Here is a 16,336-nt window from a genome sequence, read left to right on the forward strand (position 1 = left end):
TAATTCCCTGCAGAACAACATTTCGGCACCTCGGCGTCTCCGAAAATAGTAAAAGAATTAGTGGGATGTAAGATCAGAAACTTTATTATTATTATTATTATTATTATTATTATTATTATTATTAACTTAATTGTTGAATTAAGTGATATACCGAGCAAGTTGGCCGTGCTGTTAGGAGGCGCACAGCTGTGAAGTTGCATCTGGGAGATAGGGGTTCGAACCCCACTGTCGGCAGCCCTGAAGATAGTTTTCTGTGGTCTTCCATTTTCACACCAGGTAAATACTGGGGCTCTACCTTAATTAAGGCCATGGCCCTTTCGTTCCCACACCTAGGCCTTTCCTATCCCATCGTCACCTGTGTCGGTACGGCGTAAAGCAAAATTTAAAAAAATAGGTAATAGGTAATATTGTGGAAACGCACTCATCTTCGGCTAACACCGGGAAATAGGTTACGTAGGAAGAGCAGATACTTGATTTTCAATTTTAGTGTCCTCATACATTTCTACATATCTACTCGTATCGGATGTGACCAGGGAGAGGGCACCAGTCGGACCACACTGCTTTAGACTAAATATTTAAAAACTTGGCTTTTTTGAAAGGTGTTTTGGGATAAATATTTCACTCTTTGATGAAGTCCAAACCTAGAGCTGCTTTATTATTTCTCCTCTGATTCAAATAATGTTACACTTCTGACATTTTTGCTAACACATAAGTACACTAGTGTCCTTATCCCGAATTGTGCAGCTCTTTTCTGAGTGAGCTGCATGCACCATTTTAACCACATACCAGCCCTCTTGCCAGTAGTACCGGGAATCGAACCCAGACCCCAGAAGACGGCAGTTAACAGTTACGCTGCGACGGCGGAGTATTTCTGCTAATGACGAGATAACGCACAATACCATAGAGTTTGCCAGCCAGTGGCGGAAGCCTGTGCGGCAGTATAGCGCCAGAGCTGGACGTGACAGGATTTAGGTCAGGCTGTCAAGAGCTGTGCAACATTTATTTAAGTCTGTTGGTTTCCAGACACTAGCTTACACAACTGTACGAGTTAGCTGTTCCCGTTAAACTCCCCGCGTAAAGTGACCTCATGAAACCAGCATCCCGCTCGTGATCTACCCACGCGTCCTACACAGGTGATACCACTGCAGGGGCCCTTCTGAAAACACCGTACACTATGAAACTGTAAAACTTGCTCTGGTAGGCACACTATGCACATTGTTCCGAGAGCTGCTGGAAACACTCCTCCTCGTGCATAAGTACAGTCGCTGAAAAGAGCAATGAGCGCGTGGTACTGTGCAAGTTCCTCACAGATACACATTCTTAAGGAACAACTGAATCTATAGGTAAAATACACAGTTTAAAAAATTAGGAGAGCAAGTTTTTGAACGTATGCCATGCTCAACAAAACAATGCCGGTACCTCACACCCAGGTATATTACGAACTAAACCTTTATTCTTTAGCGTTGAGGTATACAAAAGGACATCGATGGATTCGCGTTCATTTTCAGAATACAAACGGAAATGTCCAAATGGGGGAGAAAACAAAGTGATAACAGTCCTCCAGGGTGGATTTTTATCACAGTTGGAGAGCTTCAGTATGATGTATGTCCTCCACGAGCATTTATCACAGCTTGGCACATACGTGGCATGCTCCGTATAAGTCGACGTAGGTCACGTTGCGGTATCAAGTCCCGTTCTACAATGAGAGCCTGTTAGAGGTCTTGGAGAGTCTGTGGTGGAACAGGACGCCCACGAACATTTCTGTCAAGCCTATCCCACACATGCTTGATGGGTTTAAGGTCGGAACTCACTTCTGGCCATTCCTTCTCTTGAATGTCCAGTTCTTGCAAGACAGCTATGATGATGCGCGCTATATGAGCCCTGGCATTGTCGTGCATGAGTACAAATCCAGGGCCAACACTGTATGCAGTAACCAACACATGCTGTATCAGTATCTGTTCGATGTACCCCGCAGCGGTAAGATAACCACGGACGATAAGATCCGTACGGCCATCAATACTGATGCCACCCCACAACATCGCAGAACCTTGTCCGAATCGGTCGCCTTCCCGGACAACATTTTTCATGTACTGCTCACCACGGTGTCTCCATACACTTTGACGTCCATCATGCTGTGTCAGGGGAAATCTGGACTCGTCTGTGAACAACTCAGATCTCCACTGGCGAAGTTGCCAGTTGACGTGGGTACGGGTAAACAGAAGGAGAGCTGCGCGATGTTGCTGCGTTAAACGGGGCACTCGAACAAGACGTCTGGGTGGTAAGGACACTTCTCTTAACCTGTTCCTTACTGTCTGGTCAGACACCGTGACTTCAGTGACCCTCCTGAGGTCTTGTTGCAGTTCTCTGGCAGTTGCTAAACGACGCCGCAACGCACAGATGGTCACTGGTCAGATGTCTGTCATCCTGTGGGGTTGTCATGCATCCACGACCTTGTCCAACCCTCCTTGTGAACTGGCCTGTCTCATCGTAGCGATTCCACAAGCGTTGAATAACTGACGGAGAGGCATTGAGATCCACAGCAAAACGATGAAAAGTCCATCCTTCTGGGATCAAAGTGACGGTCCTTGGGATTTAAATCTCGTTAAGATGTCTCATGGGATGTGCTGGTTTACGTACAACGTGCTAAAATGACCGCAGTAGTTGTGTACCTCACAACGACACACGAACGCACCGCTATTCACTTTGTTTTGAGGAGTCACCTGACAGTTTAATGCATGGCTACATCTACAGATGGAGTATAACTTCGAGTTGACATACCCTGAGTAGCTAAGGTCTCAAGGTATGCTGCACGACCATTTTTTTTTTTTTGTTATTTGCTTTACGTCGCACTGACACAGATAGGTCTTATGGCGACGATGGGACAGGAAAGGCATGGGAAGTGGAAGGAAGCGTCCGTGGCCTTAATTAAGGTACAGCCCCAGCATTTGCCTGGTGTGAAAATGGGAAACCACGAAAAACCATCTTCAGGGCTGCCGACAGTGAGGTTCGAACCCACTATCTCCCGAATACTGGATACTGGCCGCACTTAAGCGACTGCAGCTATCGAGCTCGGTGCACGACCATTGGAACCCCATCTAGTAAATTAACGTTCACATACCAGACGTTACAAAACATGTTCCCCTAATTTTTTTGAACTGCATAGGCCTATTTGGTTGTGGGTATCCATAGGTTTTGTATCTACATGGGAGGAGAATTATATTTCGTTAATGATAAAATTAGTCCTGATGAAACTATTAAATGCGAGCAGCATACTGAACAATACCATGCGTTCATTTTTATTTTTTATTTTGATCGATTATACAGAATGTTACCTTGTAGCTGGAATGAGTGGCTCAGACGGTTGAGGCGCTGGCCTTCTGACACCAACTTCGCTGGTTCGATACTGGCTCAGTTCGGTGGTATTTGAAGGTGCTCAAATACGTCAGCCTCGTGTCGGTCAATTTACTGACACGTTAAAGAACTCCTGCGGGACTGAATTCCGTCACCTTTGCGTCTCCGAAAACCATAAAATGTAATTAGTGTGATCTACAGCCAATAACATTATTATTATGATTATTATTGTTATCCCGTAAGGCTCTTTTTTTTTTTTTGCTAGGGGCTTTACGTCGCACCGACACAGATAGGTCTTATGGCGACGATGGGATAGGAAAGGCCTAGGAGTTGGAAGGAAGCGGCCGTGGCCTTAATTAAGGTACAGCCCCAGCATTTGCCTGGTGTGAAAATGGGAAATCACGGAAAACCATTTTCAGGGCTGCCGATAGTGGGATTCGAACCGTAAGGCTCAGAGACCATAGTAGATGCATATTCATAATAACCATTATAAGTTAAATAAAAAGTAATATTATGATGTCAGGGAAAGATATACACAATACTGTTTGTATGTGCGTTCACATCAGAATACAGAGTGTGCGAAAAATGGCGTCGAAGAAACACAAACCGCAGGTTTTAAAGAAGGTATTGCGCGTTAGAAATGGCGGTGTAGTGGTAAATTAAGTATGGCCAGAACATTTTATTACAGCTAGATAGCGTGTTAGCAACTTATGAGAGGTGAGAACGAGTGACGTAGTTTGAATTTAAACAATTCAGTTGGACGTCAACCATGCGTCTTCCAGGGGATTGGAACACAATATCGTATACGTGAGAAAACCACGGATGGAAACATTTATTACACATATTCAATGCAGAATGTGAGCGTATAAATGGAGGGTTGGGGGCTCCACAGGAACATACGAATGCGGCCCGATCGCTTGCAATTCATTACTTATTCTTACACATTTGAAGGATAAACTGCCACATTGGGTTTAGTGATCAGTTCTTGGCTTTTCGTTTTGAGCATCTCAGAATATAGATTATCTTCATATTCCTTGGAGCAACTTGCTACACGAGTTCCGCTGGCCTTCTGAGCCCGACTTGGCAGGTTTGATCCTGACTCAGTCCGGTGGTGTTTGAATGTCCTCTAATACTTCAACCCCGTGTAGGTATAATTACTGTCACGTAAAAAAAAAAACTCCTGTGGGACAAAGTTCCGGCACCTTGGCTTCCCTGGAAAGCATAAAATAGTTACTGGGACATAAAACCAACATTATCATTATTATAATATGTTCTTAATATATTACATATGGCGTCGGATTCTAGTGGACTTAAAGATGGATCATGAAGTCGCAAACATGTAAGTGGAGAAAAGATAAGTGAAACGATAAAAGTGATTAAAAAACAGAGCAAATTGTTTGCAGTGCTGAAGCACCACACCGTGTGTTAAAAGCAATCCTGGTGCGCTCCGGCTCGTGATAGAAATGATATCCACAAGGTAGGCATTTACGTTCTACTCTAGACGATATCGAAGGTGAGGTCATTTTCCAAGGTATACAGTAACACTGACACGAAGTGACACTGTTTTAGATCCGTACCTGGTTAAAATAATACCAATATTATTATTATTATTATTATTATTATTATTATTATTATTGTTGTCAATTGCTTTACGTCGTCCGACTCATTGGCTGAATGGTCAGCATTGAGGCCTTCGGTTCAGAGGGTCCCGGTTTCGATTCCCGGCCGGGTCGGAGATTTTAATCACGACTGATTAATTCTTCTGACCCGTAGACTGGGTGTTTGTTTTTTTCCCCAATACTTTCCTCTTCATATTCAGACAGCACACTACACTGACAACAACCACAGAAACAAGAAGTATTGATTACATCCCTGCATATAGGGTTGGTGTCAGGAAGGGCATCCGGCCGTAAAACAAGGCCAAATCAGCATGTGCTACACAGTTGGCACCCGCGACCCCACAAATGTGGGAAAAGTGGTAGAAAAAGAAGATGATTTGCTTTACGTCCCACTAACTACTTTTACGGCTTTCGGAGACGCCGAGGTGCCGATATTTACTGTAGTCCCGCAGGAGTTCTTTTACATGCCAGTAAATCTACCGACACGAGGCTGACGTATTTGAGCACCTTCAAAAACCACCGGACTGAGCCAGGATCGAACCTGCCAAGTTGGGGGTCATAAGGCCAGCGCCTCAACCGTCTGAGTCACTCAACCCGGATAAAATATCTTGGTAGAGACAGGAGAAGAACGATGTTGTAAACTTCTAACAATAGCAGACCGAAGAATACAAGAACAGTGAATTTTATTTGCTGTATGTTTAACATCGTTAACTGCTGATCAATGATTACCTTACTATGATATTCTCAAAGGGCCTTCATGACCTGTATGGAGATGATTTGGCTTGGCTCTACTGTGCTAATGAAAGAAAAAAATTGAGTTAGCATCAACCTCTAAGTTGACCTGACAGTATCACCCAAATATGTACAAGGGATATACCTGCGCGCTTGCTATGTGTATCAATAATTTACAGCAAGCTAGAAACAATCTGATAGGGGCCTGGAGGTGTGATCACAAATTACAATAACAATCTCGTCGAAAGGCGAGGAAAACGGACTGCAGAGGTTACACTTCCAACCGGTTCAGCATAACGATCTGTGAACCGATTAGGAGCTGTGTGAACTTCCTGTTCAGAATGAGTAGTGCAATGCAATGCAGTGTCTTCATCCCTAACTTAGGTCAGAACAGAGAGTTATTTGAACATTAACATACCTTTCACTGCTGTAGGACACACTTCAAGAAACCCTGAAAAAAGGAAAACAAAGATGACACACTTTTGCAATATATAGCACAATATCTTCGGTGTAATAATAAACATAATAATAATAATAATAATAATAATAATAATAAGCTAAATATTGAAAGGTAAGGAATAACAGTACCGGTCAAAAGTTTAGGACCACAAGAAATCATGAAATATCTTCTTATTTATCTATTTACCCTCCAGGGTCGGTTTTTCCCTCGGACTCAGTGAGGGATCCCACCTCTACCGCCTCCAGGGCAGTGTCCTGGAGCTTCAGACTCTGGGTCGGGGTATACAGCTGGTGAGGATGACCAGTACCTCGCCCAGGGTGCCTCACCTGCTATGCTGAACAAGGACCTTGTGGGAGGATGGGAAGATTGGAAGTGATAGAGAAGGAAAACGGAAGGAAGCGGCAGTGGCCTTAAGTTAGGTACCATCCCGGCATTTGCCTGGAGGAGAAATGGGTAACCACAGAAAACCACTTCTAGGATAGCTGAGGTGGGAATCGAACCCATCTCTACTCAGTTGACCTCCAGAGGCTGAGTGGACCCCGTTCCAGCCCTCGTACCACTTTTCAAATTTCGTGGCAGAGCCGGGAATCGAACCTGGGCCTTCGGGGGTGGCAGCCAATCACACTAAACACTACATCACAGAGGCGGACGAAATGTCATCTAGAGCCAAAAATTATGCTACTAGACATCTGTACTTTTTCCCTGAGCTCTTACATCTAATACGATATATGTCGCCTGATTTCATTGAGTTACGTCAAGTATTGTAGAAGTTATACCATTTTTAACCGTTGGATGGTCACATCAAAAAGTCATTTTTGGACATATTATATACTATATACTCTAATTGGTTGCAACTATCACCACTAAGATTCCTTTGTAGACTTATCATTAGGTCGGAGTCGTTTAAAATTAAAAGAAAAAACCAAAAAATGCGGCACCGATTTTTGTGCGTTTATTTCTTTTTCCAACCGGCGCTAAGATGGTCAATTTTTCCTTGTTCTTATCATAGGTCTCAGCGTGAGCCATCAGCATCAGAAATGTGTTCTTGGATGCCATCAACAGAGTGTAAATGAAATTATCAGGGCATATAAGTCTGACGCCGATAGCTCGCCCCGAGACCTTGGGCCATTCATGAAAAACACAAAGAAAAATCGACCATCTTGGCGCTGCTTGGGAGAAAAACACACAAAACAACGGTACGGCATATTTTCGGAATATTTGTATTTATACTAAACTGGCCTCCACCTATTGCTAAATCTACAAAAATTCTTGGTCGTGATACTTGCAACCAATTACAGTATACAGTATATTATATTACCAAAATGATTGATTTTTTGGTGTGACCTTGCAAGAGTTAAAAGTTCATAACTGCTACAATACTTGCAGTAACTCAATGATATCAGGCGACATATATCCTATTAGGTGTGGGAGCTCAGAAAGCAAATTACAGAGGTCCAGTGACACAAATTTTAGGTTCTAGGTGACGATTCGTGATTTCTTTATGTGGTCCTAAACTGTTGACCGGTACTGTAACTCGGTGCATGAATTTTTGTATAAAACTGGTTCGATGCTGGGGTCACGTGATCAAAATGGAGGAGAATCATAGACTCTGATATGGAGGGTAAGAAAAGCAGAGGGAGATCAAGCGGTGATGGAAATAAAGGTAAGATTGTGGAACGAAATTGACCAGTGAAAGGTATAACAGTCTATAATATCTATATTGCACACTCACGACTAACTGAGGACATAAAAGAATAGGTTTGGAGAGCAAATACTACAGGGGTGGAGGGTTCCACTACATGACCATGGTGAAGGCGATATAGAGGGATAAAACTAACAATGAGAAGAAAGAGAATTGTGGCAATAAATGTCTATAAATTTATAAAAATAAAAGCTATTCCTTAGCAAATCATTCCCTCACAACCACATTCTCATCAAATGATTAAAATATCTCATGTGTGTTAACCAATAGTAGTTCATAAATTACAGCCATTAAGTTTTATTCAAATCATGAACTCACTAGTAGTTGTTAAGCAACTCCAAATAAAAAGAAAAATCTGATCCTCATTTTATTAACGCACGTTTTTATTAAGCAACACAAACAAAATTTACAAGAAACTCATGAATTCGTGTATAAGTTGCCAATAAGCAATAACGATAAAGCCATAGTTTGATCTTGCGTTTTAGATTATTGGCTTTAAAACCTTGAAACTGTATTCGAGAGATAGTGGGTTCGAACCCCACTGTCGGCAGCCCTGAAGATGGTTTTCCGTGGTTTCCCATTTTCACACCTGGCAAATGCTGGGGCTGTACCTTAATTAAGGCCACGGCCGCTTCCTTCCCAGTCCTAGCCCTTCCCTGTCCCATCGTCGCCATAAGACCTATCTGTGTCGGTGCGACGTAAAGCCAATAGGAAAAAAAAAACTTGAAACTGCTTAATTTATCCTGGGAGTGGGTTAAATGTTGGATCCTGAAACAGAAGTTTTAATCAATCATGATAAAAATATTCTTAAAATGTATCCCTTCAAATATTTTATACTAATCATAGTAAGTTAACCACAAAGCAATGCTGTGAAAACCTACACCACTCCCAAATTAAATTTGACATATAATAAGAATATATCCTGTTTATTTAGACCCAACATGTGATTATTCCCTGGGATGCAACTTGACAGAGACAGGAGAAGAACGATGTTGTAAACTTCTAACAATATCAGACGAAAGAGTACAAAGTAGTGAATTTTGTTTGCTGTATGTTTAACGTCGCTGACAGCTTATCAATGATTTCCTTACTATGATCTCCTCCAAGGATCTTCGTGACCTTTATGGAAATCTCGAAGTACACAATGATTTAGTTCTACTTCTACAATGGATTTAAAATAATTTGCACTAATTACTGCATGTGGAACTTAAACACGACTATAAACTCATGATCACTGATTAAGGAGATCAGTAACACAAGCACTATACGACTTGGGAAAGTATGATCCTACCCTATACAAACAGTATTAATATGCCATCATATCCAAAGAACCCACAAAGCAAGTCACTGACAACTAGTAAATAAAATGATCATTATCATCGTCGTCATCATCATCATCATCATCATCATCATCATCTGTTTACCCTCCAGGTTCGGTTTTTCCCTCGGACTTAGCGAGGGATCCCACCTCTACCGCCTCAAGTGCAGTGTCCTGGAGCTTCAGACTCTTGGTCGGGGGATACAACTGGGGAGTATGACCAGTACCTCGCCCAGGCGGCCTCACCTGCTATGCTGAACAGGGGCCTTGTGTTGGGATGGGAAGATTGGAAGGGATAGGCAAGGAAGAGGGAAGGAAGCGGCCGTGGCCTTAAGTTAGGTACCATCCCGGCATTCGCCTGGAGAAGAAGTGGGAAACCACGGAAAACCACTTCGAGGATGGCTGAGGTGGGAATCGAACCCACCTCTACTCAGTTGACCTCTCGAGGCTGAGTGGACCCCCTTCCAGCCCTCGTACCACTTTTCAAATTTCGTGGCAGAGCCGGGAATCGAACCCGGACCTCCGGGGGTGGCAGCTAATCACGCTAACCACTACACCACAGAGGCGGCATCATCATCATCATCTCTCAAAATATTAACTATCTCAATTAAACATTATTATTATTATTATTATTATTATTATTATTATTATTTCCGGCTCCGCGGCTAAATGGTTAACATGCTGAACTTTGTTTCAAGAGGTCCCGGGCTCGATTTCCGGTCTGGTCGAAGATTTTAACTTTGATTAGCTAATTTCTATGTTTCGGAAACTGAGTGTTTGTAACATATTCAGCATTAGATTTCATCTTAGATGGCTGATTATACTCCCAGCTACCGACCGCTTCTGTCAGTGTTAGTTCCAACGTCAACGGAACGTGATTCGGACAGCAAACAGGACGGGACAAAGAGAAAGGCGAACTTCTCCATTTGACGGAATGAACTTGCAAACAATAATTCACACTGCAATGTTTCCGCATTGACATTGTTAATCATAAGCTGTCCACACGAGTTCAAGGTCAATTTCAAAGAATACAGGAATTTTCTAGAACTACACGTCAATTTTTTTTATCAACAAGAATAGCTTAACAAATTCATTTTAATGAAAACAGTTTTATGACAGATTCTTCACTGAGTGTTTTAAATATGTTTCATCCATTAATTTCACACATTATTTGTCCATTCATTAAAAGATTTTAATATGTTTTCCACTGATTTATTAATTATATATGGCTGATGATGACCACAAATGGTCGAAACATAAACCTAAACCAAAACATGAATAAATTTATTTCATAAATTTTTGAGTGTAATTTTGTAAAATTCCAAGAATTTGTAAGTCAATACAAATGTATGTATGTATGTATGTATGTATGTATGTATAATACTAAGCTCCTTATGTGAATGTATAGTAGAGTAAACTCTGAATTCGGAGATCGCAGTTTCAAACGCAGCAGAGGTAGTCGAAATTTTGGAAGTTGTAAAAAAGTCCTCTGAACCTCCAAGTCGTACTGTGTTGGAATGGAAAATATTTCTCATGATACTTGTCATGAAGTACGTTCACCACTGGTTTAGGTTTTGCACCGAATTAAAACTCAGTGATAACCTGTCCAACAGAGTTTGCGACATTGAAATTAACACTAAGAAGAAGAATAAGAATAGGAAAAACAAGCTCAAAGTAATATATAACTATATATATTAATGACAGCCACCGTATCTCCAGATATATTCAGAATTTGAACCATTTGGATGCGACATTTCGTTTCAAAAATAACCCACAGGTACTGCCCGAGATTTGAATTCGGTAGATGTTCGAATCCCACTGTTGATAGCCCTGAAGATGGTTTTCCGTGGTTTCCCATTTTCACACCAGGCAAATGCTGGGGCTGTATCTTAATTAAGGCCACGGCTGCTTCCTTCCAACTCCTAGGCCTTTCCTATCCCATCGTCGCCATAAGACCTATCTGTGTCGGTGCGACGTAAAGCCACTAGCAAAAAAAAAGGCACAAACTCTACCGTCGGTACTCCTGAAAATTATTTTTCATGTACAGGACAGGGCGAGGTTTCGAGCCTTCGAATGAAGGTATCAGCTAATAAAAGGAAAAAAACCCAACCTTTTTTTGCTTCGGGCTTTACGTCGCACCGACACAGATAGGTCTTATGGCGACGATGGGATAGGAAAGACCTAGGAGTTGGAAGGAAGCGGCCGTGGCCTTAATTAAGGTACAGCCCCAGTATTTGCCTGGTGTGAAAATGGGAAACCACGGAAAACCATTTTCAGAGCTGCCGGCAGTGTGATTCGAACCCACGATCTCCCGGATGCAAGCTCACAGCCGCGCGCCTCTACGCGCACGGCCAACTCGCCCGGTGGATAAAACAACATGAACTTAGTGAAAATGAGAGACACTTCCTACACTTTTCAAACCTAATATCTTTGACAAAGGGGGCCGGATATAAAAGATGAATGTGAGGGCTGTAGGCCTATCTTAAAAATATGGTCGCCACAGTTTCTTCACTACAAAAACCTGTACGAGTTAGTGAAATGGTAAAAAAACTAGCAAAAATCAAAAATAAACTATTAATACAATTCGTAGAATCCAGTGGTCCCAAGACCGGCGAGTTCAATAAACTGTTCACAGTTAAATGTAATGGCCTTTGATTAGAAGTCTCAGTTAAACATTATTTCCCGTCATAAATGGCACACATTTCAGACGCACAAAGCGGCCAGCTAATGCACTCTGGAGAACGATACCGCTGGTTACACGAGAGAATTATGACCTTGTGTGATCATAAGAAGAGTTTTATTTCGTCTCCTTGTTCCAACGCAGACGTACTCGTTCATATTACAGCCATTAAGTGACCTTCATTAATCAAAAATCGTACGCACAAAGAAATTCTCCGAAGTAGTTCAAGAGCGTAACAGGACCCCTTCGACCTCCCATCCATCAATACTACGACGTGCTGTCATATTGTTTCCCACGGCGACTACAGACAAAGCCAAGTCAAGAAACACACTGCTTATTGTTTTTAAACTGATAATTGCTTTGAGCATCTTTAAGAGACTTTGTAGCTTGCACAAGATATACACTTTTTTCCTTTTCCTAGCCTTTTCTCAACAACTTGGGTATGTCGATTATGCCCAGTTTTAAGGCCAGATACCCTCCCTCTTTTATAACTTGCTTTTACATCGTACCGACACAGACAGGTCTTAGGGCGACGATGGGATAGTATCTGGAAGGAAGCGACCGTGATCTTATTACTGTAGCCTCAGCATTTGCCTGATGTGAAAAAGGAAAACCACGGAAAACCATCTTTGGGGCTGTTGACAGTGGGATTCAACCCAGTATCTCCCGAATGCAAGTTCACAGCTATGTGAACCAACCACGCAGCCGTTCGCTCTTCCTCACGCCAATCTTATGAAAAGGTATATATTCGCTATTACGTGTTTCTATGGTGGTTTGTAGTCTAATGTGTTGCGTGTATATTAACACGAAGCCTAACACCCCGTTCCCGAGGTGGAGGAATTAACCAGATGTGACTAAAATCCCCGATCGGCCGAGAATCGAACACGGTGCCCTCTGAACCGAAGGCCGCCATGCCGACCATCCAACCAATAAGCCAGGCGAGGTTAAGGGTGCGATTCTTGTACAATACGAAGAAGAAGAATATGAAGAAGAAACCGATACTATCCCCAATAATACCAGAGGCCTGTACACAGAAGAATGCCTCGCATGAATAAGCAAGATGAAAATGAAAACCTACAACCTGTTTTCCAGTCTTTGACCGGGTCAGGGATGTTTGTTTTTTTTTTTTGCTATGGGCTTTACGTCGCACCGACACAGAAAGGTCTTATGGCGACGATGGGATAGGAAAGGCCTAGGAGTTGGAAGGAAGCGGCCGTGGCCTTAATTAAGGTACAGCCCCAGCATTTGCCTGGTGTGAAAATGGGAAACCACGGAAAACCATCTTCAGGGCTGCCGATAGTGGGATTCGAACCTACTATCTCCCGGATGCAAGCTCACAGCCGCGCGCCTCTACGCGCACGGCCAACTCGCCCGGTTGTCAGGGATGTAATGAATGAATGAATGAATGAATGAATCATATATAGGCTATTAGTACAAAGGGGTTGCCATTCCCAAAGTGATTTATTAATGACTGATAGGTGCTATGAAATGATAACGGGGAGTGTTGCTGGAATGAAAGATGACAGAGAAAACCGGAGTACCCGGAGGAAAACCTGTCCCGCCTCCGCTTTGTCCAGCTCAATTCTCACATGGAGTGACCGGGATTTGAACCACGCTATCCAGCGGTGAGAAGCCGACGCGCTGCCGTCTGAGCCACGGAGGCTCTGAATAAGCAAGATATGGTAGAAAAACAAGAAGCCAAGACGGAATATTTTGAGGAAAATGATGGGCCCAGTCAAAGAAAGCACAACCATGAGCCATATTCACATGTGGAAAAGATAAGGGACACCAGTAGACAAAGAATTATAGATTCCTCAGGTCAACCCACACGAATGAAATCAGAGACTGTCCAATCGGATCCTTGCCTACCTTCTGGATAAGATGACCAAAGTAGCCGTGCAAAATGACTTACAAAAGGAGGGTATCATACGTGATGACATCCTGAAACGTGACACTCTTCAAAAGAAACTCGGGAGTAGCCTAGATCCCAGAAAAAGCCAGAAAAACCAGGAAGTGTACTGAGAAGAGAAAGGAGCTCACCGAAAACTAATGCAGCAATACTGGGCACAGGCTGAAGATCACGGAAGAAAACAGTTGAAATGTCGTGGTCCGTACCTTTTGCTAGTGGTTTAACGTCCCAATAACACATTGAAGGTCTTCGGCGACACAAGAATGGGAAAGGGCTAGGATTGGGAAGGGAGCGTCCGTGGCCTTAATTAAGGTACAGCACCAACATTTGTCTGGTGCGAAAGTTTGAAACCACGGAAAACCATCTTCAGGGCTACCGACGGAGAGATTCGAATCCACCATCTCCCGAATGCAAGCTCACAGCTACGCAACCCTCACCTCACGGCCAGCTCGCTCGGTCCGTAGCTGCCCGATTCAAAATAATAATAATAATAATAATAATAATAATAATAATAATAATAATAATAATTTCAGCAACTTCTAAAACCATCAGACTGAACCACGAACGAACCCTTAAACTTGGTCTCAATCATCTAAGCCACTCGACCCGGCATTTCTTCTACACCTTCCGAGGTTTGTATGTTCTTAATACATCCTAATTTGGATCTAGCCCTCAATCTACTAGCCAAGGGATCATTTTTCAGGCATCTTAAGCCTAAATTTAACTGGGAATTTAACAGTTCCTTTGTGTTCATCCAATAATACGCTGTCATTCTATCCAAGTACTCTCCACGCTCAGTGCTGTTTCCTTCCGGAGATATCTACTGTATCTCGCGTTTCAACACCATCAAGATTGCACCGTTCTGCCATCCGCGGCAGAACCGGATCAGGAATTCCTGATCACTCGAAACACTAACAGCCATAATTATTAAAACGTGAATGCTTGTCTAAATTCATGAATATTTTGTTATCTAATTCACATGTAAACTACTACTACTACTACTACTACTACTACTACTACTACTACTACTACGCTTCGTTATTTTGGTTTCCACGACAGGATTTTGTAGTTAAAGACTAAGAGAGTTCCAAATCTGAAGAAAGAAAGCAAAACCTTGGTGCAACAGCCCACCAGTCTGTGACCTCCAAAGACGACTGCAGCCCACCCAGATGGTCTGCAGATATTAGAATTCCGCGTGGTCAGCGTGATATCATCAATCGTATTACTTTCCTTTCTTTACCTCTCGCATCAGACAGCTTTTCACTTGGTCTCACGGGGCTGAGTGAACTCCGTCCCAGCCCTCAGTTCAGAATTAAAATCCGTAGAATAGCTGCAACGGGAAACTATATGACTCCTCATTGCCCTCGAATGCCTCTTCAGTGACCCTTAGGCCTTCTATGACAGCTGATGGTGGAGCTATTGAGGATGAAAGCATCCTTCGAAACTCTACATGCATACAAGTGAAAGTCGAAAATGAGGCCTTCGGGTAAAAGCAGGCACGGTACTCCTAAACTACGGGCTTGGCAGTCCCAAATCTATCACCTCTAAAGTATAATAAATACAATAGTATTGTCTGAATATTCTCGAACTGTGACGCCAGTCTACGGTGGGGATTATTGCCTTAATTACAAAGAGGTAACCATCCACTAAACAAAACGAAAAAAGAGTAAGAGGACTGACCATTCGAACAATGAAGGTATCAACAAAAGGAAATGAAGATCTGTGAATGGAGTGAAAATGAAATACTCCCTACGCCTCGCCCATGGGGGTGGAAAAAAGCAAGAGTGACAAGAAAATTCTGATAGGAAAGAAAAACTGTGGGGACTGACACAAGTAATTGGACACAATGCCGGACTCAGCTAGAGTGACGTCAGTGTAAACACTGATATGGTAAACTCGAAGGTACATGTATACACGCAACACTGCCATTTATGGCACGGCGTTCTTGACACACAACTGTGGCAGGCACTGCACAAGTAGAATAAAGAATTCATACGACGCAGAAGGCCACCAGAAAGGTAATTGGGTGCATATCAGATTGTCTACGGAAGCAAGAAATGCATATAAAACACTCCATATTCCAGCTCTAGAACATGATCATTGAGATACCCCTGAGTGAACGTGGATGTGATCTGTCAGTGTTTCACCTTGGAGTAGGCGTATTTTTCATACATTTTGTTAATGATATTGATTATTTTCCCTTCAAATGTTTCCCACTGGAATAGTCTATTGGTAGAGTTGAATGTCTTAATAAAATCTATTTAAGTGAGGTGAATGATGTTCTATAGCTCGTTAGTCTGTTCCAGGACGATTCGAAGTGTTCTTGAGGAGTTTCTTTCAGCAGAAGTGCAGCCGAAAATCCGTCTGTTCTTTCCAGAGTTGTCCTGACATACATCTCAACCCAATTTACGATGACTAGAAAATAGCTTTTTCATCGCTTGTAATTACGAGATAACTCGACAGTTCTTGTAGTTATTCTTCGCCACTTTGATGGGAAGGACCCTCTTCTAACAGACTAGAATTCCTCTCCTCTCCGATCTTATTCATCCGAATATATAACTACGA

At 42.6% G+C, this 16,336-nt stretch overlaps 1 protein-coding gene across 4 annotated transcripts in view; it reads right to left on the reverse strand.

The window, feature by feature from the left end:
* LOC136886505 (leucine zipper putative tumor suppressor 2 homolog) overlaps window positions 1-16,336 on the reverse strand; it is a 791,346-nt gene that overhangs the window by 648,070 nt on the left and 126,940 nt on the right. For all 4 annotated transcript variants that reach the window (XM_068231046.1, XM_067159329.2, XM_067159335.2 and 1 more), the window contains exon 2: window positions 6,121-6,153. The gene's annotated coding sequence lies outside the window, so the exon portion shown is untranslated. The remainder of the gene's footprint in view (window positions 1-6,120; window positions 6,154-16,336) is intronic.

The sequence above is a fragment of the Anabrus simplex genome, chromosome 1, assembly GCF_040414725.1.
Source record: "Anabrus simplex isolate iqAnaSimp1 chromosome 1, ASM4041472v1, whole genome shotgun sequence".
Classification (NCBI taxonomy): Eukaryota; Metazoa; Arthropoda; class Insecta; order Orthoptera; family Tettigoniidae; genus Anabrus; species Anabrus simplex.